Genomic DNA, 25,754 nt, shown 5'->3' with positions numbered 1-25,754 from the left:
ACAGTATGGAGGCCATGTGTGATACATCGCCTCCATATTGGTGTACATAACAAAATCCACATGGTGGGGATAGGGCCGAGGGGTTAGGAGTTGGGGGGGGCTCACAGCTTGGGCAGAGGGTTGGGGTGCAGGGGGGTGAAGGCTCCAGTTGGGGGTGCAGGCTCTGGTGTGGGGCCAGGGATGAGGGTTTTGGGGTGCAGTTTGCCCTGGGGCTGCGACGGAGAGAGAGGACTCCCCCCAGCTCTCTGTCCCTGCAACAGCACCTGGGCTGAGGGGGAGGGCAGCCTCTCCCCACCGTGGCAGCTCCAGGGCTGGGGACATGGGATAGGCATCTCTCCCCTGGCCACGGCAGGTCCATGCCTGGGCTGGGTTGGGTCCAGGGCTGGAGGATAGGAATCTGTCCCGCTGCAGTCCTGAAGCGTCTGTGCTGCACTTAATAGGCTGCTGTGCGGCTATGCAGCTTAGAGGGAACTGAGGACTCAACAACAGTCTTCAAATGTGTTAAGGGCTGTCATAAAGAGGATGGTGAGCACTTGTTCTCAGCTTAATCTGTGGCAAAGGAGGTTTAGATGAGATGTTAAGGAAAACTTTCTAACGACAAGGTGGTTAAACTCTGGAATAGGGTCCCAAGGGAAGTTGTAGAATCTCCATCATTAGAGGCTTTTTAAGAACAGGTTGGACAACCACGTGTCAGGCATGGCCTCGGCTTAATTGGTCTTGCTTTAGCACAGGAGGATGGACTTGATGACTTCCAAGATCCCGTGCAGCCTGACATTTCTCTGAGTCTATATATACCCACATATATCTCTCACCACATTAGAATAAACAACCAGGAGACAGATCCTCAAAAAGTGTAAAGTGTGTAGCCCCACTAATATATATTGTCAAAAGTTTTAATAAATACATTTTCCTTTCCTTTTTTTGATAGGTATCTTTTTCAGGGCTTATGGAAGTAGAAATAGCTCAGTACATAATGGATCTGAAGCTCCAAACATTTACCCATTAATGGAACTTCCCATGGTAACAAATATCTGGTCCTACATGTCTGCCAGATCATCCTCTACATTGTTCGATGCTTTGATTAATTTTTTAGCAGTTTCTTATTGTTATTGCTGTATGATCTGTGCTCCTGCCTAGCTGAAATTAAAGCCAAATAAAAAAGCAATGTCTTATCCTATTTCCAATTTTAATTGCTTATGTCTGCAATTAATAATTTAAGTACCCACATATATTTGCAGGCAGCGTCCTTATTTATTTCACATCCCATTTTTAACTTTGACTCCTTCTTATGTTTATTATTATTGGTATTTTTGCTGCCTGATTTCCCTGTAGTGGGTAAGTAACGTCCCATGGAATCGTTTATATGCCTGGGCCCCTTCTGCAGCAAGGGGAAAGCAATGTCTTATTAAAAACAAGGCAACTGACTTTTGCTTACTGACAGAAACCACTTGAAAATCAATGAGAATTAAGCTCTGCACATAAAAATATTATTAGAGTTGTATAGGGTTTCTTAAGGGCACTTTTAATTTACAACGGCAGACTGGTGCAGTTTTTGGACACAGTATAAAACTGAAAAAAAAGATTCCACATTTAATAAAATAGCTATTAATAAAGCAAACAGGATTGGAAGGGACATTTCATTTGCTGGATAAAGTACTTTGGCCCACGTGAAGAAATATCATAAGGTTAATTGGGGAGAAAAGTAGAGATGCCTGGATGGTGAAGAGGAACGAAAGAACTGAAGCTGTTCAGAGCAAGGAACTGCATGCCGAGTAGGCAAAGTGGGTAGGGTTGGGACAGTGGCTCCAGGTTCTCAGATATTGTGTGGATGGGGGGCCATGATAAATACTGAGACTGGGAGACAGCAGAAGACTTATTTGCACATCCCTTATTTAGGGCTCAGTCTTGCCTCCTGGTCCAACTTTATCCTGGAACTCCCTGGAGCTCTCAATGCCTACTCCTTTCAGGATGTTCCCCTGTGTGTGTCTGGCCAGCTCTGCCAGCTGGTGTGGGAGGGAGAGTTGGAACCACATTCTGCCCTCCTCCTCTCCACCTATGCTGTGTCTTATTTAGAGATTCACAGTTTATAAAGCCAGAAGAGATCACTGAGATTATCTAATCTGACCTCCTGCACAACCCAGGCTAGAGAAGGTCCCTGAATTAATTCCTCTTTGAACTACAGCATCCTTTTTAGAACAACAGCTAGTCTTGCTTTAAAGCTTTCCAGTGATCGAGAATCCACCACCACCCTTGCTAAATTATTCCAGTGGTGAATGTCCCTCACTGTCAAAAATGTGCATCTTATTTCTAGTCTGAATCTGTCTAGCTTTAACTTCTAGTCATTGGATCTGTTATATCTTTGTCTATAAGGCAGCAGAGCCCTCTTTTATCAAATGTTTGCTGTCCATGTGAGCACTTGTTGGCTGTGATCAAGTGATCCTTTAACCTTCTCTTTTTTTGACCTCCACTGTCAGGAAGGTTTTCAAACCCTTTAATCATTCTCACAGCTCTTCTCTGAACCTTCTCCAATTGAACAACAGACTTTTTGAATTGTGAACACCAGAACTGGACTCCTTAGGGGGCTCAAAGAGGGATCAGTCCATGCACTGAGCGAAGAGCAGGGACTGCTTTGTGCCTTGGTAGGGGTGTGTCATGTGACTATTGTGAAACAGCTCAGAAATTGTTTCTTTCTTCTAAAACTGAACCAGGATCGGTATTAGACTAAGGGAAGCCCTGTTACCTCTAAAGTTCCTCTTTCTCTCTGCATCATTGCTATGCTTCTCCCTTGGACCTTCCCCAGACCCACTCCTGCCTGGTTTCCTGCTGTGGGTTTAAAAAAACAACACCTATATCCTCAGAGGGTGTAAAACAGTGTTTCTCACACAGGGGTTGCTGCTTGTGTAGGGAAAGCCCCTGGCAGGCTGGGCCAGTGTGTTTACCTGCCCCGTCTGCAGGTCCGGCTGATCACTGCTCCGGGCCAATGGGAGCTGCTGGAAGCTGCGTGGGCTGAGGGACGTACTGGCCGCCGTTTCCAGCAGCTCCCATTGGCCCAGAGCAGCGAACCACAGCCAGTGGGAGCCGCGATCAGCCAGACCTGAGGATGGGGCAGGTAAACACACTGGCCCAGCCTGCCAGGGGCTTTCCCTATACAAGCGGTGACCCCTGTGTGAGAAATCCCGGTGTAAAAGAAGGTTGGGTGGGGCATCTTTGATCTTCAATTCCCCTAATGCATTTCTGCAGCAATAGGCACAGCCAGACATGTTCCCTGGTCTGTTGGGAAATTGCCTGTCTCCTACTTGACCCAAATGATGAGGAACCATTTCATGTTTAGCAATAAGGTTGGACACAATGGGACAGATCCTTAGCTTTTGTAGATAGATGGTGACAGCTGCATTGTAGACAATGGAGCAATGGCAATTTACACCAGCTAAGCATCTGCCCACACACACACACACACACACACACACACACCACTGCTGAAAAGCAGTCACCATCGTGGTGGAGTGCAGCAACCAACTGGGACACTACAGAACAGTCAGGAAGGGGAAATTCTGGACTGGACACGAGGACAAACCCTCAAAGGATCTCTAGTGCCCATGCACTTGAAAAGTGGAACTGGTCAGAAAAAACTCTGACAATACATCTTTTCGGTCAGAATTTGCCCACTTGTTAAAATCACTGGGGAGAGAGTTTGATTTTAAGAAAATTCCCCCAGACCCCATGAATTCCATCTGAGGCCATGCAGATTGCCACTGAGGCTACATGTACAGTAGGAGCTCGGCATGCAATTCCCTGGCTAGCATGAGTATAAACAGCTGCCTAGCCCCGTAGCATGGGTAGCAGCAGAGAGGGCACAGCTGAGCCATGCTGAGCACAAACCTGCCTGAAACTGGTGGGCAAGTACTGTGTCGCTCAGCCAGGCCTCAGCTGCCATTACCCATGATGCCACGACTACGCTGCTATTTATACTCGCACTAGCTCCACGAGAGACAGCTAGCATGAGTATGTGCTAGGTTGGATATTAGGAAACACTATTTCACTAGGAGGGTGGTGAAGCACTGGAATGGGTTACCTAGGGAGGTGGTGGAATCTCCATCCTCAGAGGTTTTTAAGGCCCAGCTTGACAAAGCCCTGGCTGGGATGATTTAGTTGGGGATTGGTCCTGCTTTGAGCAGGGGGTTGGACTAGATGACCTCCTGAGGTCTCTTCCAACCCTAATGTTCTATGATTCTATGTGCACACTGCAGGGGATGATACCCCGAGCTCGTAATGAAGAAGTAGCCTGAGTTAGAGACCCTGGAGCTTCAAGAGTGTGCAGCTGTGGGGCAGTCCCACCACATGGACTGCCTTGGAGTCTGCGATGCCAGGGGCTTCCAAAGGTCACGGCTCTGGGGAAATCCCACCGCGGGGATTGCCCCAAAGCTTCCATTCCCTTTGGCAAATAATGTAGAAAATTTTGGTTTTGGGCCCAAATGGGAATGAAACCAGATTTCAAAACATTTAAATCCTTCATGAAAGAGAATTCCCTTTCTCCACCCAGCTCAACGTTAAGGTCTCTTCTGACAGGCTCCCATATCCACTAGGAAACTGCAGAAGAGCCAATGTTTCTACTTTGGAAGAATGAAAGATTTAGAGTGTTCAGACTTTGAGCTTAATTCTCATCTCATTTACACCAATTTGACACCATTCCAACTTCATTGACTTCCGCTGATTTGCAGCGGCGTAAAGTGAGATCAGAGTCAGGCCCTGTAACTGCATCCTCAGATTTCAGAGTAGCAAGGGTTCTTAAGTCATCATGCTACACAGATCAGAAATGGACATTCAAATAACTCTGCTCTGGGTAACCTAGTAGCTGACACAGGATTGACAGTTCAAAATGATTAGGCTGGGCACTTTCTCACAATGACACTGGTGTGTCTGAGGTCAGGCTCCAGCCCAGAACATTATTAACAATGCATGGTCAGCTCACTCCCAGGAGAGGACAATTTTCTGGAATAAGGGCCTGATACACAGGAAAGCTGGGAAGAAAATGTGTTTGATTTTCCAGACCTGGGATCTGGGCTGGGTGATGGGCATTAATATCCTTGTCTGTGACCACTGACACCAAAGCCTTCCATTGCATTAGGACAGCCTCTATTTTCTTATAGTATAGAGCTGTTTTAGTACAGATCCCCACCTCCTTTCATGGGCCTGGGCTGCCCTCCAGACCCTCCATTGTCCCCAATGTAACTGACGTGAACCATCTGTGAATGAGGGGGTTCATGACCTACCGGGCTTTCCAGACTCTCAGCCATCCCTTAGAAGCCCAAAAGGCAGGCAGGCAGCAAGGAGCAGGTTCCATCACCAGCAGCCTGAGAACATAACTTACTCTCCTGTCCCTGTTTATATTTGTTACAGCGCTAGCTCATTTCAGTGCTGGGTTCGCCTCTTGAAGAAGGGAAATGAACAGTTGGAAAATTTTGGTGCCCAGACTGAGTCCCTGAATGACTGGGTGCATTCTGGTGGTGGGACCTCACCTGGTCATATGTTTTGATAGGTTAGGTCACTGATTGGCATTAGGAAAATAACCTCAGGGGCTTGACTACCAAATTCTTGCTCTGGGACCTGCTGAATTCATCGGGTTCCAGCTCATCACTTTCACTGTTAGCCTGGGTATTTATTTGCCTGTGACTCAGAAGTAAAAGTAGTTCAATGGGCACGTGCTCCAGTTTTCTCCAAACTCTATCAAGCCCAATGTGATGGGAATGACCGGTCCCTGTTTTCCAATACTGTTCAGTTAAATCTGCAAAATGGCCTCAAACACAATTGAATGGTGTTTTGTCCTGTGGATTCATAAGGAAGCACGGTCTGGAACTGAAGAAGCAAGGCTTTATTGGGACTAAAACAGAGTGACATAAGACACAGGAGAGCCAGGTGCTCCTAGCTGTGCATCTGGTGAAGATGACTCTGAGCTGCTTCCAGCCCGTTCCTCCTAGGCCAATGTCCATCTCCCTAACATGTGCTCTTCTCTTAACGGCACCGTACTTACTCCTAACAAACAGAACACGAGACCACGACTGGGTTGGAGTCTTGAGAAGAATAGCCAGTGCACTGCGTTCATTTGCCACATATGGACAGATACAAGGCTCTCCTAATCATTTTTTTTATCTGACTTCAAAAGACTAATTCTAACGGTAGCTACTGTCTTCAGAAAACCAGTATTTTGTAAATATTAGATGCATAGGGGCAGAGTCACAGCGGGTGCAAATTGGTATAGTTGCACAGAAGCCAATGGAATACTCTGATTTCCAGCAGCCAAGATTCTGGCCCATGCTCTCTAGCTCCAGGTGTAAACATAAATCTGCTAAAATAGGGCAGCTGATCATGAGAAATGGCTTTCCCATTCATTCCCCTTCATTCCCCTTCTCAGGAACTATAATAAAGCTAGATCAATGAGTGACTGTCCAATCCTAATGGGAAACCCCATACTTCGGCTCAGCGGTACATAGGGTAACCATTTTGCATCGCACCATTGAGGTCATGTCTGCACTTGGTGCTGGTGCTGTGATTCCTAGCTCGAGCAGGCATACTTGTGCTAGCTCTCATTGAGCCAGGGCACTAAATCTAATACTGTCGCCATGATAGCACAGGCAGCAGTGAGTGGTGGCATGGGCTGGCTGCCCCAAATATGCACCCACGGGGTCCAGCTGGGTTGGTACTCAAGATGGCTAGTCCATGCTGCGGCTCACCCCCACCAAGGCTACACTACTGTTTTTAGTGCGCTAGCTCGGTGCGTGTTAGCATGAGTATGTCGACGCAAGCTGTGAATCAGACCCTGAACTCACAGTGTAGTGCAGCTGGAGTGTTGGCATTCAGCTAAACAAAACACAGGCAGGGGACTGAGAAGAGAGAGACAGAAAGAGAGAATTTTCTAAAGCCGCAGGTGGATTGAAATTATGGTGTTACCAATAAGATTGAGACGTGTGTCTGTACAGGAAGGCAATGGACTTGTTTCCAATCTCAGTCACACTGGTTTCACATCACTATCTTTCCTGTTCTGCACTGGTGTGGCTGAGATCTGGATCCAGACATATATCTGCTCATTCCATTTCTCTTCTAAATTCCCTATGAATTTAAGGAACTAGCCTAAAGTCCTCTGTGACAATGGCTGTGGTCAATGTTACAGGATATGACAGAGAATGCCAACCAATCACTGCTTCGAAGGATCTCATATTTCTTTTACAACTACCTGTCCCCATTGTACTAGCACATAATAAGAGACAGGACCTGCTCTCAAGAGCTTGCAATCGAAATAGACCCCAGACACAGGATGGGAAGGGACACAGAGGCAGAGAGAAAAGAAACATCAAACAGCCTTTGTAAAGAGCAGGCTTCAACGAGATGAGTGATAAAGGGAGAATGTAAATGGGGCAGTAGGTGGAGAGGCAGGTGGGGACAAGGGTGGGTCTAAAGATGGGCGAGACTAAAACATGCTTGTACTGGGAGGGGAGAGACTCAGAGGAGAGGGAGAGGCTAAGAAGAAAAGTAAGGGAGTGGGTGCGAGGGAGACTGGGAGATGGGATGGGGTGCTGGGAGAAGTGGAGGGATTAGAGGAGGAAAGCAGATGATAAACTTCTGTGTCTGACAGAGGAGGAGGAAGCTAGAGTTGTAGGTGGGGAAGGAAAGGTGAGTACAGGGGAGAGGGAAGGGAAGGCGAGCCCAGGGGAGGGGGAAGGGAAGGTGAGCCCAGGGGAGGGGGAAGGGAAGGCGAGCCCAGGGGAGAGGGAAGGGAAGGTGAGCCCAGGGGAGGGGGAAGGGAAGGCGAGCCCAGGGGAGAGGGAAGGGAAGGCAAGCCCAGGGGAGAGGGACGGTCACATAGTAATTTGTCAGTTTGTCAGTTTTCTCTTGGAAGAAATCAGCGAGATCCTGCACAGAGAGGGAAGTGGAGGCAGGTGCCATGGAGGGTTTGAGTAGGGAGTCAACGGTGGTGAAGAGGCAGCTGGGATTGCGGGCTCGAGGCTCCATGCAGTTGGCGCAGTGGAATTGCTTAGCAAGGAGAGGGCAGAACTGAAGGAGGAGAGAAGGAATTTGCAGCGGGGGGAAGTCAGCCTGGCAGGGGGGTTGCACCAGAAATGCTCCACAGCGCGAGAACAGGCGGGGAGGGAGCTGACGCCTCCAAAGCCTTTACTGACGCTACGGATGTGCAGGCCTGTCACTGCTTCCCCACGGGCCAGTCCCTCAAGCTAGGCCATTGCAGAATCTGCCAGTGGTAAACTCTGTGCTCTGCAAAGTCCCTTCTCCCAGTTCTGCTGTTCACCCCCAGCTGCGTACCAAGGCGACGCCCGCGAGGAAGAGGCAGAGGTTTTGTCCAATAAGAAAATGATTCTGTGCTAGATCGTGCCATGGACAAGGTGCCCACAGAACCCTCATCCCCATACATGTGCTGCCTTGCCCTGATGTGCAGGCAGGCAGGAGTAGGTGAGTGCTGATCCCCTGCTCCTTCCTTAGCGGTTTTTAAGGTCAGGCTTGACAAAGCCCTGGCTGGGATGATTTAGTTGGGGATTGGTCCTGCTTTGAGCAGGGGATTGGACTAGATGACCTCCTGAGGTCCCTTCCAGCCCTGATATTCTATGAGTCTATGATTCTCTACTCCTCCTTGGCAACGTGCTCTGGGCAGGGAATAAGCAGGTGAATAACCCAGCTGCACACCTCCCTCCAGTGTACGGGCAGGACTCACTGGAGGGGTCCTGTTTCCTTTTATTCTCCTGGACTGTCTGACTCCCAGCCCAGGCCTTTATTAACTTGGGCCTTTAATACATACTCACTGTCTAGGCAGATAGGCCAAGACTGTCACGTGGAGCGCCTCCCTTGTGGGGTGCGGAACTTAGCACATGTGAGCGGGTCTGATTTTAAGGAAATACTGAGCATCTCCCTCTGAACAGCAGGCACCTTGAAGGTATCCCAAATCAGGCAAACAAGGCGCCTCTGATCACTCGTCACAGCTGAAAATCTCATCTCTGTGCTCTTGTTGAGTTTTACTTCCCTCTCAGCTTTGAATCTTTTCTCTGGGAGTTTCTTTAGGTGCTAGTTTTCCTATGTCTGCCTAGCACATACCTGCAATAGACGTATGATGCTGCTGTTTGAGCCAGCCAAGAGATTGTCTCCAGTCTGCTTCGGCTACTGAGGAACAGCTCCTTGTTCCATGTGCCAGGCAATTCTCCCTCGCATTGCAGCCTTGCTCCTGCTGATTTTGCAATCAGCCATTACTGAATGAGTTCCTTGCAAAGCCACAAGGGATACACAAGTTTGCTTATCTGCATGTGTTAACTAAAGGGCAAGCCAGGATATTTGCATTAAGATTTTACCCAGCAAATATGACTCCAGATGATTCACAGACATGTTGGAAAGTTTCCTTTGGGCTAAACAATATTTTTAATGTGTTGACGGTGTTTTCATTTCCTCATGATGAAGCAGCACTGGAGTGTAAGGATGGGTCAAGAGGCAATTTAAAAGGAAAGATTTTGCTTTTCTTGACTAGAGGAGGCTGCTAATTAGCCAAACTAGAGAGAGAGAGAGAAGTCAATCATTAATGTACAAACTGTAGAGCGCTTGCTATCAAATACATTGATTAGAAGACTAATCATAATCGAACCCTTGGCTTATTAGTGACTTTGTGCAATCAATTAATACTGGTATTTGTCAAATCACAGATGTCTCCAGAGCACAGGGAATTCATTGCCGTATGTTTTTGGAGATAAGAGATGCCGGTTTAGACCCAGGAAATGAATCCCTGGAAGTATAACAGCTAAGTTGTCCTGTGCTTTCTGGATATTTTTTGGTAAATGGGTTGTTGAGCATGTTGCTTTAATTCTTTCTTTGTTCTGTTTGTGTTTGAATGTATTTACAGCTGAGAATACATTATACTCACATTAATTTATTAGTGCTTTCTGCACAGCTACTTGGCTCTAGGGGTCTAGGTAATAACTTCTTCCCTCTGGGGCTAATAATCATTTTCAATAGAGTGAAATTATGAGTGGCAACTTACAAAGGAAAATGCAGTGAGCTTTCAGAGGAGCTCACCACTTTATTACTCTGACTGCAATGCTGTTCTTGACTGATGGGTCTCTCTTGCTCCCCAAGCCAGCAGTGGTTGGGAATGCTACCTGAGCTACGTACTAAGGCCCTGAGTCTTTCCACTGAGTCTTTCTTATAACGCCAGTGGGCTTTGGATCAGGCCCCTTAGTCCTGGAGGAGAGACGGTGTGTTCGCATCCTGTGGTGACCCTGTGTGGACCAGAAAAAACCAGTATCAATGGACTCTTGAGAGACTTTCATGCCAAATTCTTCAGCCAAGGAAGGTTGCTGCTACAGGGTCCTGGAGGAGTGGGGAAGGAGAAACCTCTGGAGTCCTTCATTTATATCCTGCACAAAAAACATGTCGGTTACCTTCAGCTAGAGCAAAAGTCAATGCAATTAGAGCCTTGGGTAGGAGGGGAGGGAGAAGTGATATTTCCTTCTGAACATACATGTCTCTTGTGTTGCCAAAATTAAACCAGCTAAGGCTCAATCTTATGTTCCTTATTCATTGGCTTCAAGCTGAATATTATCTCAGCAGGTTGTTTAGCACCTGGCCCCAAACTCTGAACATATCCCAGTGCAGAGATGAAGCAGCTGGGTAGATCTTCTTCTCCGTCACGAATGAAATTTCACAATGGTAATTGTTTAGCTAGGACTTCCTGGGGAAAGGTGACGTTGTGGGCCACAGCCTCAGCCAATATAAATTGGTATGGCCCTGTTGAAAGGCAATGGAGTTACTCACTCACACCAGGTAGGGATCTGGCACAGTGTGTACAAAAGAAGCCACAGGTTTGATGAGTTTTGTCTGGTTTTCCCCTTCATTCACCCTGCTCGCTCCCACCAACAACAGAGGTTTTAAATCTCCATCAAAGCTCTTCCCTTGCCCCACTTCCAAACTGTGCTGAGGACGGGCCGGCATTCTCCCAGCATCAGGACGGCAGTCCAAAGGGAGGGGTTGAAGGGAGCCAGTTAACCCTGGAAGGAAACTTCTCTCTGTGCCAGCAATCATTTATTATGGAACTCCAATGTGTAGCCTTTTGCTAGGTTTAATGGATATTTAAGTGAATTGGAAGCAGATGGCCTGGACACAGAGGTGGGACATCTTCTTTCCCTTCAACGTGTTACACCTCCGAAGAACAAGATCCTTCAGCCCGAACTGGCAAGGTACTTAATTTCAAGCACACAAATAGGCTGCACAGGTCCCCAGATAGCTCGCTGGGCAGCTGGCAAGCCAGCCAGGAGGGAAGCCGGCCATCTGCCTGACTGCCCAGCTGCCCGGCAGGTGGATGGGCTGCTACATTGCAGAATTTTCCGTGAAATGGAACAATGTTGACATTTTGTTCCAATGGAAAAGTAAACTAGACAAAACCTTAGTTCATGGCAAGGTGGGGTACAAATCTACCCTGTCCTAGCCTGCTATGCACCGAGTGTTCACGTGGACCTTGCTGCTGTGCGTTAAATGTTCCTGAAGTTGCTTTCATCTACCCCACTTTGACATGGGAGTGGACTAAAGTGCACTAGGGAACATTTAATGTGTGGCAGCAAGGTCACACCGACACAGTGCACAGCAGGCTAGTGCAGAGTAGATTTGCACCCCAGATTGCTGCGGACTAAATGTTTTTATAGACAACTCTTTTGTGGTAAGCTAGTGACTGTGATACTGGCTGACCAAAATAAGAGGGAGGAGCAAGCTTCACCATCATGGCTGCTATCTCCACCATCTTCTGAAACCCTGCACCTTCTTTGTCCCAATCATGAGAGATGTCCAGACTGGGCCACAGAGAGGGACCCAGACAATGATCACCCCCTCCACCAGCTTCAGCTACATTCCGAACACCATCAGGGATGTAAGGCTTTGTCTCCCCTGGGCTCAGAGATTAATTTAGAAACATCCCCATGTGTCTTTTTCTTTCCCCAGCTTTAGTTATTTTTCCTCTCTCGGTTTGCATTCTGTTTAACAAGACTCAGGGGCAAGTGGGGCAATTTGCCCTGGGCCCCGCAGGGGCCCCCACGAGAGTTTTTTGGGGCCCCTGGAGCAGGGTCCTTCACTCGCCCCAGGGGCCCCGGAATACTCTCGCGGGGCCCAGGCCCCCGGATCTTCTTCCGCTCCAGGTCTTCGGCAGCGATTCGGCGGTGGAGGGTCCTTCTGCCCCGGGACCCACCGCCAAAGTGTCCCGAAGACTCACGGCGGGGGGTCCTTCTGCCCCGGGACCCTGCCGCCAAAGACCCCAGGCCCCCTGAATCCTCTGGACAGCCCTGACAAGACTGCGGCATAGCTGGCCAAGACTGCATACTTTGCAACGGTGCTGTAAGCCTTTGACCAGAAAAGCAGCTAAAAGCAACACCCTACACAGCTCAATGCTAGTAGAAGCGTGTTGGGTCTCACAGTGGTTGACAACACTGTGTGCTGGATCTGTGTTTCTCCAGCAGTGAGGCTGCAAGTGAGAGTCACCACCAGAGACAGAAGTTGCATTTTCTAACTTTGTTGGTCTGTTCTCTTCCCTCATATGTACATTTGTCTTATTTTATCTTGTAGGCCACAGGACCAGAGTTTGCATAACAACACTGACAGCTCCAGTCCGTCTCAACTAACTTCTTCTCCTTTGTCCAGAGAGGATGGTTATTCCCATCTAAGATGGAATAACAAGGGGTTTGGGGTTTTTTGGTTTGTTTGTTTGTGTTTCCTGCTAAAGACCCTCTCCAGCTAAGGGAAAGGGAAGTTGCTAAAATGGAAGCTTTAATACTTTACATTTCAAAGGCCTTAACTGTTTTTTCTTCTTGTCTGTATCGTTAATAAAAGAGTTACAAGGATTTTTAATGATGCATTTGCAAGGTACTAAGCAGGCTGAGGTCTTTATATATCAAGCTCCAAACCTTGTTTAACACTATTTAAAGTTGGGCAATGATAGGGTTGGGCCTATATATTCCATCTCAATTAATACAACGAGCCCTAAATGTCTACAACCCAGAATGTCCTTAAAATGGAAATTAACTTTTCTGAGCCTCTAGGGATGCTGGGCAATGACAGTGCTGTTACCTTACTCCTCCGATGTCCAAACTTATTTCACTTAGCCACCAACCAGCCATCAGATCGCAGTGATTTGGGACTAGACTGGGCCTTGTAGGCATAGGCCTACTGTAGTCAAGCACAGACTCACCCGGCGGCGCCTTCTGCTGGTCATCCTCGGGAATTAGCTCACCAGCCCTCTGGAGCGCCCCCTGCCAGCAGGTGATCCGCTACCGCTGGGCTGCCATGTCCCTCCCAGGATCCCAGTGCCCCTTTAACTGGGTGCTGCCCCCTGGCAGTACCCCCACAGTTCTGAGGGTCTCCTCCTCCCAGGGGAACCCCACCCACTATCCCCACTTCGCCTCAGTGTTAGGTTACTGCCAGTCCCCATCTAGCCCCCACTAACTGGGGTGGACTGCAGTGTATGCCACTCAACATAGGCAAAGGGGGGTTCAGACCTGCTGCCTCTACCTACCCATGGGCTGCCCCCTGCAACCCAGTACCTAATAGGCCTTACCAGGCCTGCAGCCTGGGGCTTTCCTAGGCTGGAGCTCCCCGGCTCCCTTGGCCTTTCCCCAGCCCTGATCCAATCTAGGTTCCCTGCTTGGCACCTTGCAGCCAGGCCCTTCTCCCTCTACAGGCAAAGGAAGACTGCCTGGGCCTCTGGCTCACAGTCTTTTATAGGGGCCAGCTGGGCCTGATTGGGGCGTGGCCCAGCTGCGTCTGTTTCCCCAATCAGACTAGGGTTTTCTCTCTCAACCCCAGCCCTCTCTAAGGGCTGTCTTTAAACCCCTCAGATCAGGAGCGGGTGACCACCCTGCTACACCTACACTGGGGGCAGGGTGGAGATGCACCCCCACCCCACCCTCAGAGCACCAGAAGGGCCATTTGATGCATGAGGGAATGTTCACTGCTACATCCCTTTACCGGGGCAGCATACGCCCTCACTCTCTGGTGGTCAGCGCATAGGGGTCATGACTCCACCTACTCTCCACCTCCCATCCCCCTTTGAGGCACCACACAGCCCTGAAGAGTAATTTGGGAGCACAGAGCCTGCAGTTCTTACCCTTGTGCTTTATGTTAGGCCTGTACTTTAAAGGCTTGGTTCAGCTCCCACTGAAGTCAACGTTAGTCTTTTTATTGATGTCGCTGGGAGGTGGATTTGGCCCAAAGACTGAGATTTTTAAAGGGGCTTAAGAGAGTAAGGCACTTGCACTCTGATACTCAATACTCAAAGGTATTCAGGCAGGCGCCAGCCACTGAAATCAATGGGAGTTAGCCACTGAAATACCTCTGGGGATCTGGGCATCTGTTCCCAATGGAAGTTGGGCTCCAAACTCACCTTTGAAAACCTGCGCCTAAGCGTTTTGGTGAGTCGGAGCCCTTTGTTTGGAAAGAATCCATATCCCATTAGCAGTCCACCATGCCATCTGCTCTGCCTGCCTAATCACTTCTTTTCCTGATAGCAACACTGCACAGGTTAAAAAAATATAATCACCAGCTTTGAAAGATTTAACAACTTTTGTGAAAACAAAACCTGCATCCGTCTGTCAAATGGTGAAAAGTAGCAAAAATGGAAAAAACCGCATGAAATCCCACCTCGAAATCTCACAGCATATCCGCCCTGGTAACATTTCAGCCTTCATAAAGAAATAAAAGGGGTGCAGGGGCTGTGATGCAACAGCAAACCATTTTATGAAGTTCCAGGCCAAAACAAATGAGAAGTGAGTGTATATTTCTCAGAATACTGTCTAACAATTCTCCTTTTTTATAGTGCTTGGGTTTAAATTTTTCCATCCATAGTACCTAAGGACTTTTACTGTGCAAGCTGTTCAGAGTCATATAGCATTTTTTATTTTCTTGGTAGTAAACCATATCGACTGGAGTATCTCTTCCCTTCTAAGGACAGAAAATAATGTAGAATCCCTTTGCAGAATATTTGTCAAACTAAACACGATGGTTTATACAACATCTGTATAATTATTTAGCGCAAATGTATCTCTGTGTCATTTTGCATCTGCCAACTCCCCTTTCTAACTTCCTACCTCTTGAGTGCACTAAAAATGCCCAGAAAATGTTCATTAAAATTGATTTTTCTGTCCAATTTTATAACCAATGGAAATGTATGAAATATATATTTCCTTTGAGTAGCCTGTTTGTTTCTACCATAACAGAACATCCGTACTAATCTAGTCAGGAATAAAGGCAGTCCACTAAAATGGAAAAAGACAGCAAGGGCAGTCCACTAAAATGGAAAAAGACAGCAAATGACTGTTTACAAAACTGAAAATAAGTGAAGAGCACATACGCAGGAAATTCAAGAGTGTTAAGGGATCTATGGACTTATTTTGGAAAGAATGTGGATACATAGTTTTTGGTAATACAGCAGGATAATGTAGGTCTTACAACAAGAGAATGGAATGCTCTCTGGGGCTATAGTCTTTGGAGGTGAGAGGGAGGCTACCTGGTAAATATAACAGGAGTAGCAGGGATTGTCATAGACAAGGCAGGACTGTCATAGATGACACCCTATTTAGAGTCACTTATAACACTCCCAAAATGTCCTCTTTCGAGATAAACTTCTCCATGTTTAGCCCCTCACAACACTTCTCTCCCCACCACATGTCTTCTTTTTATAAAAACTTCTTGCAACTCCTATTGAATTGTTCTTCTGTTGGAAGAGCTGGAGATAGAAAGTGGAAATTGGCTTTCCTGAAGGAGAAGTTCCTTTGAGTGCTCCAGCGAAAACTGGGGATAACTTGATCTATTTTAACTTAAAGCATCTTTCACCTTCTTCTGTCTCCTTCGTATATATGATGGGGTCTATCAGGCCTTCTCTGGGCCTGGCTGGAGGGGTCGGCACCCTGGCACTCCCCGCTAAGGAAAACAGACTTAGCCTGAGCTACCAATGAAGCTTGGGCTTCTATATCTACACTACGAGCTAGGGGTGTGATTCCCAGCTCATGCAGACACACTCACACTAGCTCCCATCGAGCTAGCATACAAAAAATAGTATCTGTAGAAGCACAAGCAGGGGCAGCAACCCGCCAGCCCCCATAGGTACATACTCAGGGCAGCTGGCTCATACTGCTGCTACTTGTGTAACTGCAGTTGCACTAATACTTTGAGCACGCTGCTCAGATGAACGTTCAGGTACGTCTACCCGAGCTGGGACCCACAACCCTAGTGTACGCATAGCGTTCATCCTCCAGAGACCTGGAAGGGCCAGGAGGAATCACTGAGCAATAGGGATCCAGCAAGCCAGTTAAAAAGAGCAATGGTAAGTGAGGCTGGGGCAGGAGAAGAGCTGCCAGGACTGCTTCAGGGCCAGGCCAGGACTAGATCAAGTCCTTCGCTTAAACACTGCAATTAAACTAACCGACACAAAGGGGAACTGCTTAAGGCACAGACAGCCCAATCTCGAGCTTGGTCACTACTCGCCGCCGAGCTCACGGCATGGGCCCTTCTGCTCCCTCCTGGCTGCCACAGCGTAGTATTTACGCTATTTTAGATTCCCTGCTGGCATGGGTGCACATAGGTCTCAAGGAGTCTGCATGTAAGGGAGTCTAGGGGCCCGAGACAAAGCCAGTGGAAAGACTCCTGTTGACTTCAGTGGACTTTGGATCAGGCTCTAACCAAGTTTAAGAGAGTTTAATTTACACCCGTTTAGCACTGATTTTAGGCCAGTCTATTGCCTCTGGGATCAATTATTCTATTTTGAGGCTACTTAAAATACTTTTAAATTAATGATTTATTTGAGAAGGAGATCACTGCACAAATCTGTGGTGAATGAGGATTACAAATCTCATTTCACTTCAAGGAAGTGCCACCATCAGAGGCATTAGGTTGACATTAAATTACTAACTACACATGCCAACACATCCGTTTTCTTGTTTAAACTGTACAATCCTAGACTAGGAGTCGGCAACCTTTCAGAAGTGGGTGCAATTAGGATGGTGCAATTTCTCTTCACACTAATATTCCATCTAACCCAAAGACGAGCATTGTGCTGTTACAGTATAATGTATTGTAATGGGGTGCACTCATCTCTCACAAGCGCCCCCTGTCACAGTGCATGTGCCTGCACACTCTCTCAGTTTGTGGTGGATCTACGGTGACTCAGCCAGGGGGATGAGTCCCACACAGTCTCAGGGTCTTGTCCTGGTGGAGTCCCAGCAGCCAGCACAGAGCTCCTTCAGGTTCCCCTCAGCCTCTGCCAGCACTGCTCTGTCCAAGGTCCTGCAGCTCCCTCAGCCGGCCAGGCACACCATCTACTCTCCTCCAGGCCTAGCAAGGATCTGAACTTACTCTGGCCCTGCAGCTCTTCTTATACTAATCTGCTGGGCCCTGATTGGCTGCTTCCCACACAGCTGCTCTAGGCAGCTTGGAAGACCTCTCTACTGCCCTTTTCTGGGGCAGGGTGTAGCATGTCTGTGAGGCCTCCAGCAGGGGGCCTCTGGACCTAGTCCGCCCCATCACATATAAGTTTCTTGATAATGGCAGCGTATTTCTAATTGGAAAGACTCATGCCAAGTTTAAACACAGACTTTTCTGATCTTCATATATACACAGATTTTACAGCCAGAAGGGATCATCATGAACATCTAGTGTGACCTCTGGAGTGACAGACCACAGGAATTCACCAGTGGATCCTGCATGAAACCCAAGTACATCGGGCTGAGATAGAGTGTATCTTTCACAAAGGCATCCACTTGTGATCTAGAGACCCACCCCATCCTTGGGTAAGTTGTGCCAATGGTTAATTACCCTCACTGTTAAAAATAGGCCACTTATTTCCAATCTGAATTTGCCAAGCTTCAACTTCCAATGACTAGGCCTTGTTATGACTCACTCTGCATGTCTACAGAGACCTGTAGTACCTGGTGTTTATTCTCCTGAATGGCTATTTATAGATTGTGATAAAAAGTGAAAGTGGTAATGTACAAGGGTTAGCCAGGGCTCGACCCCCTCTGGGGCGGTGGGGAGCCACACCGGTTCACTACACATAGTTGTTGTTTGGGGGGAATTAGTCTGTCCGCGGGGTCTCCCTCAGCAGCCCTTGCGGTAACTGAAACAAACACTGTGAGCCCAGGCCTTGGATCAGGGCGGGTGACAATGAGTCAAGGGCTCAGGCCCTCAGGCAGGGCTGAGCAGTAGCAGTACATGTAGTAGCAAGCCCAGGCCCTAGGTCAGAGCAGGGCAATAGAGCCAGAAGCTCAGGCCTTCAGGCAGGGCTGAGCAATAACAATAGGGGGAGATGGCCACCCACGAATTGGGTGGCAGGGGGGACGCAGGCCCTCCCACTCCACTGCGTCCCAGCCCGGGGCCCTAGCACAGGTAGACGACCCGCTGCTTAGTCAGTGGGGATCCAGGCTGCAACACACTGACATGGGCTCTGGCAGTGCTGCAGACAGACTGGGGTCGGCTGCCCCCGGGCTACTTCCTACCTCCCCCTCGGTCATACCTGGGTCCAGGTGTTGTCCTCTGGGGGGGTCCAGGACCATGGGTTCTTCGGGGCAGTGGGCAGTCGGCAGGCCCGGCAACACCTCCGGGTAGCAGGTGCAGGGCAGGCCCGGCCAGTCCTGGCGGCCGCCTTGGGCCACGGGATTTTCACAGTTGCGGGCTAGGCTGGAGACGTCTGATTTCTCCGGCGGCTGGGGCCTTACTGAACACTGAGGACGAGCCTTTATACTTCTGGGTCATCGCCTGACCCTCTGAGGGGAGGGCTCAGAGCTCCCCAGCTCCACCCACTCCGGACTCCGGATGGGCTCTTCCCCCTACGGGGCGGCGGGGAGCCACACCGGCTCACTACAGGTAATAATAACGATGAAGTCCTTATCTTGGCCGCTAAGACCCCTTTCCCACAGTAAGTGGCACATAGGAGAGCAAAATTATGGCAATGTGTATAGTGGGGCCACTCAGAGGACAAACACAAGTACACAGGATATTCCTGGATCCCCTCTGTATAGCAGCCTCTCTCGCATTGGCCAAGAGCTTCACTGCACTTCAGCCAGGCACATGGGCATGTTGGAGCCATACAAAGCAGCCCCAAGCACTGCAGAAAGTGATTCCTCTTTGGATCAACCCCATTGCAGACTCCAAGCCAGCCTACCTCCAATGTGGTGTATGGGTCGGGGGTTGTTACAGTCTGTAATTGTATTCTTCTAGGCACTGAGAAATCAGACTCCTAGTCCTATCCTTGCATGACCCAGCTAAACAGACCAAGTTCACAGTTTGAGCTTTAGTGACCCCAAGGAGGACAGCACCAGCAATCCCTTGTGCAACAAGTGCTTACCCGGTATTTATATTGCATTCCCTTCAGAGGAGCACCCAACCCACCCAAGGTGTCCAGCCCAGAGATGTGTACTGGCTGCAAGCTTTGGGGTATAAGACATCTTCCAAAATCCATTCTTTAGAAAGCAATGCTGAGGCCACAGGTGTCTGAGGTTTTGGGACTAGGCTCAGGTGAGATGCACTGGACTGTGGGGACAGACAGTTCTAGGAGCTGGAGAGTGTGCAGTGGAAAACGTTATCCCGGTGTTTACTATGCTGGAGTGTCGCTGTGAATGCAGACCCTAGTGGGACAGTTGCCTAGGGAGCGCACTGAAATTAGATGTTGCACTCCCATATCCAGGGTAGGCCTCCTACCATGGTCTGAAGTCTGGGCCCAGAGACTCAAAGGGAGGTCAGGTACCACATGAGGTGGAGACACTAACCTCTTCCCCGAGTTTTCCCATTGGCTTCAATGGGAGTAGGATTAGTCCTCTAAGCCTGGATTCTTCTTCAGCTTTTAGGAATAAATTTTCAGAGGACCTGATGCTTTGATGCCTGAGTTTCCTCCCGCAAATGTCATTGCCTAATGGTAGACCATGTTGTCAGGCAGAGCATGGGAAACTCGGAATGGCATGAAGCAGCTTTTGAACTTGGAGCCTGTGGTTAGCAGACTCTATCAGTTTGGACTAGAAGCCAAGCATATTCCCTTTCTCCAAAGGATTACTGAGAAATGCACCTAGCTTGAGGAACTAAGGTGAGTTCACTATGTGCTGTAGCAATTGATCTCAGGAAGGATATAACTCCTGTCAGTCTCATGCATGAAAAGAGTACAATGCTCCTTTGAAATTGGGCTGGTCAAAGGGACTACAGAGTCCGGTAATTACATAGAGACCCAAAGGTAGACAATAGTCAAATACAATTCTCCTCCGCTGAAGTCAATTGGCTTTCAGAGGGTGAACATCGGGGCAGAATTTAGCTGTACATGCCTCCAGTGAATGAGGTAGCTAAAAATAGCAGCACATGCACAATCTGACATACCGTTCTGTGCCCTGCTGCATGTGACAATGACCACAGCTTGGTGCTATGGCCCATTCAGATATGTATCCTCTACTGTGAGTGAAGACAGAAGGTACAAGAATGTTAGAAAGATTTAAGCCTGGTCTGGAGCTTACGCTGTGCATTCTGTGTACTGGCTTCTTGAAGTGCATGAAAATTCCTAGCTTGACTCCAATGACACAAGAAAAGGAATGTCCCTAACCACCACCATTTCTCCTGTACTGACTCTTGGTCCTGGTCTGTGTCTCCTTATTTGCTGGTGCTTGAAATACCTTGGCTAACACGACTAATATAAGAGAACCTAGGGTGGTCAAATGTTATAATATGATATTTGATTAACCCAAGCACCTCCCCCACTTGTGATATACAGGAGGTCAGACTATTTGGCTTTAAACTTTATGAAACTTCTCATGAGAACACATGGAATATTTACATACAATCAGTTCTCTAGGTTAACCAGAGAACCTGTCTTGGATTTTCAGAAAGGCTTCTAGTTTCTCTTGACCTGGCAGGGAGACATGGTGAAACATTTGCAAAAAGCAATGACCCCTTGTAGTGAGGCGGAGTGGCCTCCCACTGAGCCAGAGGGGGAGGGACGACTCTCTGAGCCCAGGTGGGCGGAGCCAGGCCATGCCCACCCCTCTCACCAGAAATTAAGAGGCAGAACAGGAAGTATAAATGGTAGGTCCTGGAGCTCAGTTGGGCTGCAGCTGCTGGAGGAGACAGATGTCTCCTGCCTGCTCCTGAGGCTGGAGACTGAAGAGGAGCCCTGCCGAGCTGAGGACTGACAAGAGCTGCTGGAGCCGCCAGCCAACCGAGGCACTGAGGAGTCGCTGGGACTGCTGCTGGCCATCTACCCCCGGGGAAAGGTGGACACCCATGAATCCACGTATACCCTGACGGAAGGGGAGGAAGTGGCCCAGGCACAGCTGACTCCAGTCTGGCTGCATTTCTGCTTGAAGTGTTGTGGCCAGGATCTCCACTGACTCAGTGGCAGAACCCTCCACCACTGTTAGGGCCCTAGGCTGGGACCAGGTGAAGGGGGTGGGCCTGGATCCCCCTACCTCCTGCCATCCCACCCTGGATTGGCAGCCTCCCCACCTTTAGGCCAGAGCCAGGCCGTCTCACTGTTTTCTGCTCTTCCCTGCCTGAGGGCCTGAGCCCTAGACTGCTTGGTGTTTTACCCTGACCAGCCTATAGCCTGCACGGCCGGAAAGCCAGATCTCCCGAAGACTGCTCCAGCCCAGATCCTCACGCTAGACTCTGCTAATTCCCTGACTGTGGGCAGTGTCCACTGACGTAATGGGGTGCAGTGGTCTCCCATTGGGGGAGAGACCACCGCTAACCCACTACACCCCTCAGACTAGTGTATTTACCAGAACATCACAGAAATCCACGGAGGGAAATATCAAAGTGAGACAAATTGGCACATTTAAATTGCCAGACTCTGTTTGCGGATTTCATTAATACTATGATTGCTTTTCCCTGGTGAATTATACAGTGGTTCCCTTACTGGTTCCCTGAGAGGGTTTTTAAAATTTGGTTTGGATCAAACTCCCTTGACAATTAATATTTACATTTAATATTTCTCAAAACTTTCTACTGGCTGGTCTGTTCTTTTATGTTTAATGTGGGCACTGATTCAGCAAGGAACTTAAGCATGTGCCTAACTGTAAGCACATCCGTAGCCCCACTGATGTCATTACAAATACTCTCATGCTTAAAGTTAAGCAGGGGCATAAGCACCTGGCTGGACTAGGGCCTTAGATGCTGACCCAAATACCAATGTATTCCTTATTCACCCCTCCCACTTACACATTACCTCTGCATTTTGCTCCAGAGCCAAATTATTCCCAAATGGAACATTTTTCAAAGTTTCCCATGCAGTGTCAGCAGCTCTTTAAGTGTACAGATTTTAGGTATGTGCATTAGCTTCTTCATTATTAAAAAAGTGTTATTAAATATGGAATTAAATATTTATGCAGTGTGGTTTTAAAGTTAAAAATCTTAGATCACAAGAGCTTTCTCTAATTGAAATTGTCTTCAAGTGTAGCTGGATTCCAATTTAAACTCTGCCTCGCCTAGTTTAAAACTTAAAACAATTATCACAGAAAATTAATGACATCGTATCTGTATCACTTTTCACATATAAGTGATTGTAATGTGCTCAATTATTTACCACATGCAAAATTAAATGAACAATTTCAATTCAATGTATATTTGCATCTGCACGTCTTGATCGCTTGTTCATTATGATAAGATCTGACTGGTTGTATAGACAAGTTGAAATTAGCACTGATTAAGGCCCAAATTCAGGAAGATATCTGAGCCCATGCTTAATTTCAAGCACATGCCTAACTCTAAGAACTTGAGTAGTCCTATTGGTGCCAGTTTTGTCTTCTTTGGAGTCAAAGTAACAAGTCACTTGCTTAACATTAGGCGAGTGCTGAAGTGCCTCGCTCGGTCAGGCAGAGCCATAACTAACCCCTACAGATGAACAGACCTTACTGTAGGTGCACCCAAGCTCGATATAAAATACATCCACAGTCCAAGGAGGAAAGTCACCATTGGCCCCTTCTCCTCTCCCAAAAGAGTTTACCTTTTCAAATGAAACTCTCACTTCTCAGCCAACTGAAAGGACATTCTGACTAATGAGGCGCATGCAGGCAGGACAGTCTGTCTGGAAAGACTTCAACAAAGATCTGTCCACTCACACAAGAAAAAAGCTGGCCCAGCCTCACAAACAGAGACAAAGAAGGAATAAAAAAAAAGGAGCAATTTAAAGGGGAGAGCAACAGAAGCATTAGAAAAGGGCAAGCAAACGAAAACAAACGTCATGTGTAGTGCAGGAGTGGGCCAGTCGTAAGACAGCCAAGTGTCAACGACCCAGCCAAGGGGTCCTGTGAGATAGCATGAAATATCCCACTTTGGGCTACTGCCCCATCTGGTGTCAATTGTCTCCATTCCCCTGAAGTCAACAGAGGTCTGGTATAGGAAAGCCCTTCTTCAGGGTCCACAAAACCCCTGGTCTCTCCTCAGTCCTTCTCAGAACTTGGAGGAACCGTTCATTTGAATAAAACATTCTTTCCATTTTACTTACAAATTCAGGGCCAGATGTTCCATTGGTGTAAATCAGTGTAGCTCCATTGGCTTCAGAGGAATGGTGATGTTGATTGACACCAATTAAGAACCTGACCCAATGTCTTGAAAATGTAAACCAGTGCAACCCATGACTAGGATTAAAAACATCGCACTGAGCTTTCCCCCTACAGATCACAGGCTGCTTTGCATACTTGCATGCTCTAATACGATGCATTCTTCCATGTTGTTTGGGGTGTTCATTCATAACTATGGCACAGTTGCTTAGTGGCTGGGATCCAAGTCAATGAGATCCAACTGTCTTAATCTACATAATAAACTGGTTTCTACTTATGGGTAATATACTTTGACAGTAAGAAGCGGTTGTCAGGGGTTTCTGAATGGACGCTGCTCCAGCTGGCATTGGAAACTGAACCGATGTTGCCCATGAGCCAAAAAAAAGGGGGTGACATTTTTCAGGAAGAAAAGAGATGAAAATTCCATTAAAAGGAGTTACAGCACCTAGTGACAGTGGAACCGGATGAACAGATTTATAGCTGTGCTAAAACGGTAGCATACAGCACCTGAACTTCTTTTGGAACAGAAATGAGTCCTTTTCAATTTCCAGTGTCAGGTGCAATAAATTGTGTTTGGTGACAACATTGCTATTAGCAGGGGGGATCTTGTAAACAGCAGGCAGGGTGCCTATCTCTAGTACCTCCATTGTCAGAGCAACGTGCTTGTGGACTGTGCTCAAGGACTTGAACCAGACAGTTGGTAAATACATGCACGTGCAAAGACCTGGGCAGATAAAGCTGGGCAGATTTGCAAATGTGGGTCTTAAGGTCTCCACCTTTCTTGGCTGAGCATGGAAATAAAATACAGTAAACCCAAATGTGGTTTACGACATGAAAGTAATTCGAAGAAATTCACACTCTAGTTTCTCTAGAGAGAGAGACATCTCAGAGTCAACTTGGCCATGGGCCTGGTCATGCCCATGCTCTCGAAAGCTCAGAAATCCCAAGTTTTAAGGAAACTGCCCCAGTGACTCAGTAAAGAAGATGCCAGAACTCCAAGATCCTCAGATTTTACTCTTTCAAATTTAGGCCAAGTGTACTCTGCCACTTATGTCGCTTGGGGGAGTGAAAAAACACCCCCCCCCCCGAGTGACGTACGTTTCTCCGGCATAAGTGGAGTGTGCACAGCGCTCCGTTGGCGGGAAAGCTTCTGTCGCTGCCATAGCTACTGCTGCTCATTGGGGGTGGTTTAATTATGTCAACGGGAGATCTCTCTCCCATCAGCATAAAGCAGCTACGTGAGCAAACTGGTACCACTGCACTGCTGTCAGGTGTCTAGGGTAGACATGGCCTAAAACCTTTCTGTCCCTCTGAGGGCTATTTTCCTTTATCAGGTCTGCAATCAACCCTCCCCCTCCTTTGCACCCCGACAGTTCCATACCATTACTGGCTGCAGCCACTTTAGCGGCCAACTGTATATGAATTTCTTATGGTTGCTGTGACATGTCCCTGTCATGCATCCAATCATCATCCTATTACACCGAGTAATCATAGCTGAGAGCTCTTGGAGGTTCTGCTCAGTATCTATTACCGAGACCTCTACTGGCGCCAGGGTCAGAATAGACTGCTGGAAAGAGGTTTGCTGCTCCAGGCTTGATTGCATCTTGTTCGGCATTTCCCAGAGATGCAGGCCTTGAAAGCTTAACCAGTTGCACTATCGACTAAAAATAGCCAGAAAATAAAGTCTGGAGCACTTCACCGCTTGCTTCCAGCAAACCATCCCTCACCCCACTCAGTGCTTCTTACATTGAGACCTGACATGCTGACCGTCTTTTAGCAAGAATCTGAGACCAGCACTGCCTGAAGCAGCTGAGAGTTCATGCATTTCTGCTCTGGAGGATGAAACAATGCTTGTGGTTTTATTGATTTTATGAGTGGTGCAAAGTCACCCATCTGCCTTACTACATACAGGCAGACAGATGTTTCCACTGGTACAGTCGTAAACTGTCTGCCGTCGGTGTAGCTAGTGATTACTTGTATGGAGGAGTATTGAACAGTTGCAAACTCTCATGGGTAAGTCCTTCAGAATTTCCAACTGCATCCCACTTATTGATCCCTCATTTTGCACCTTGATGCAGTTCTGGCAAGTACAACACCAAGAGCAGCAGGGTACCAAAATAATGTGAGTCATCTGAGGACATGGCCAGAAGGTGCTAAGCCGACATCAAAAGGCATATTTTTTTAAAAGCCACATTAAAAAAAAGCATC

General features: G+C 47.9%; 1 long non-coding RNA gene across 3 annotated transcripts in view; it reads left to right on the top strand.

Moving 5' to 3' along the window:
* LOC120405317 overlaps positions 1-1,143 on the top strand; it is a 34,218-nt gene extending 33,075 nt beyond the window's left edge. For all 3 annotated transcript variants that reach the window (XR_005598491.1, XR_005598492.1, XR_005598490.1), the window contains one exon: positions 929-1,143. This is a non-coding gene — a long non-coding RNA (uncharacterized LOC120405317). The remainder of the gene's footprint in view (positions 1-928) is intronic.
* The last annotated feature ends 24,611 nt before the right edge of the window (positions 1,144-25,754 follow it).

This window comes from Mauremys reevesii, linkage group 4 (assembly GCF_016161935.1).
Source record: "Mauremys reevesii isolate NIE-2019 linkage group 4, ASM1616193v1, whole genome shotgun sequence".
Classification (NCBI taxonomy): Eukaryota; Metazoa; Chordata; order Testudines; family Geoemydidae; genus Mauremys; species Mauremys reevesii.
This window is presented reverse-complemented; position numbering and strand designations above follow the sequence as displayed.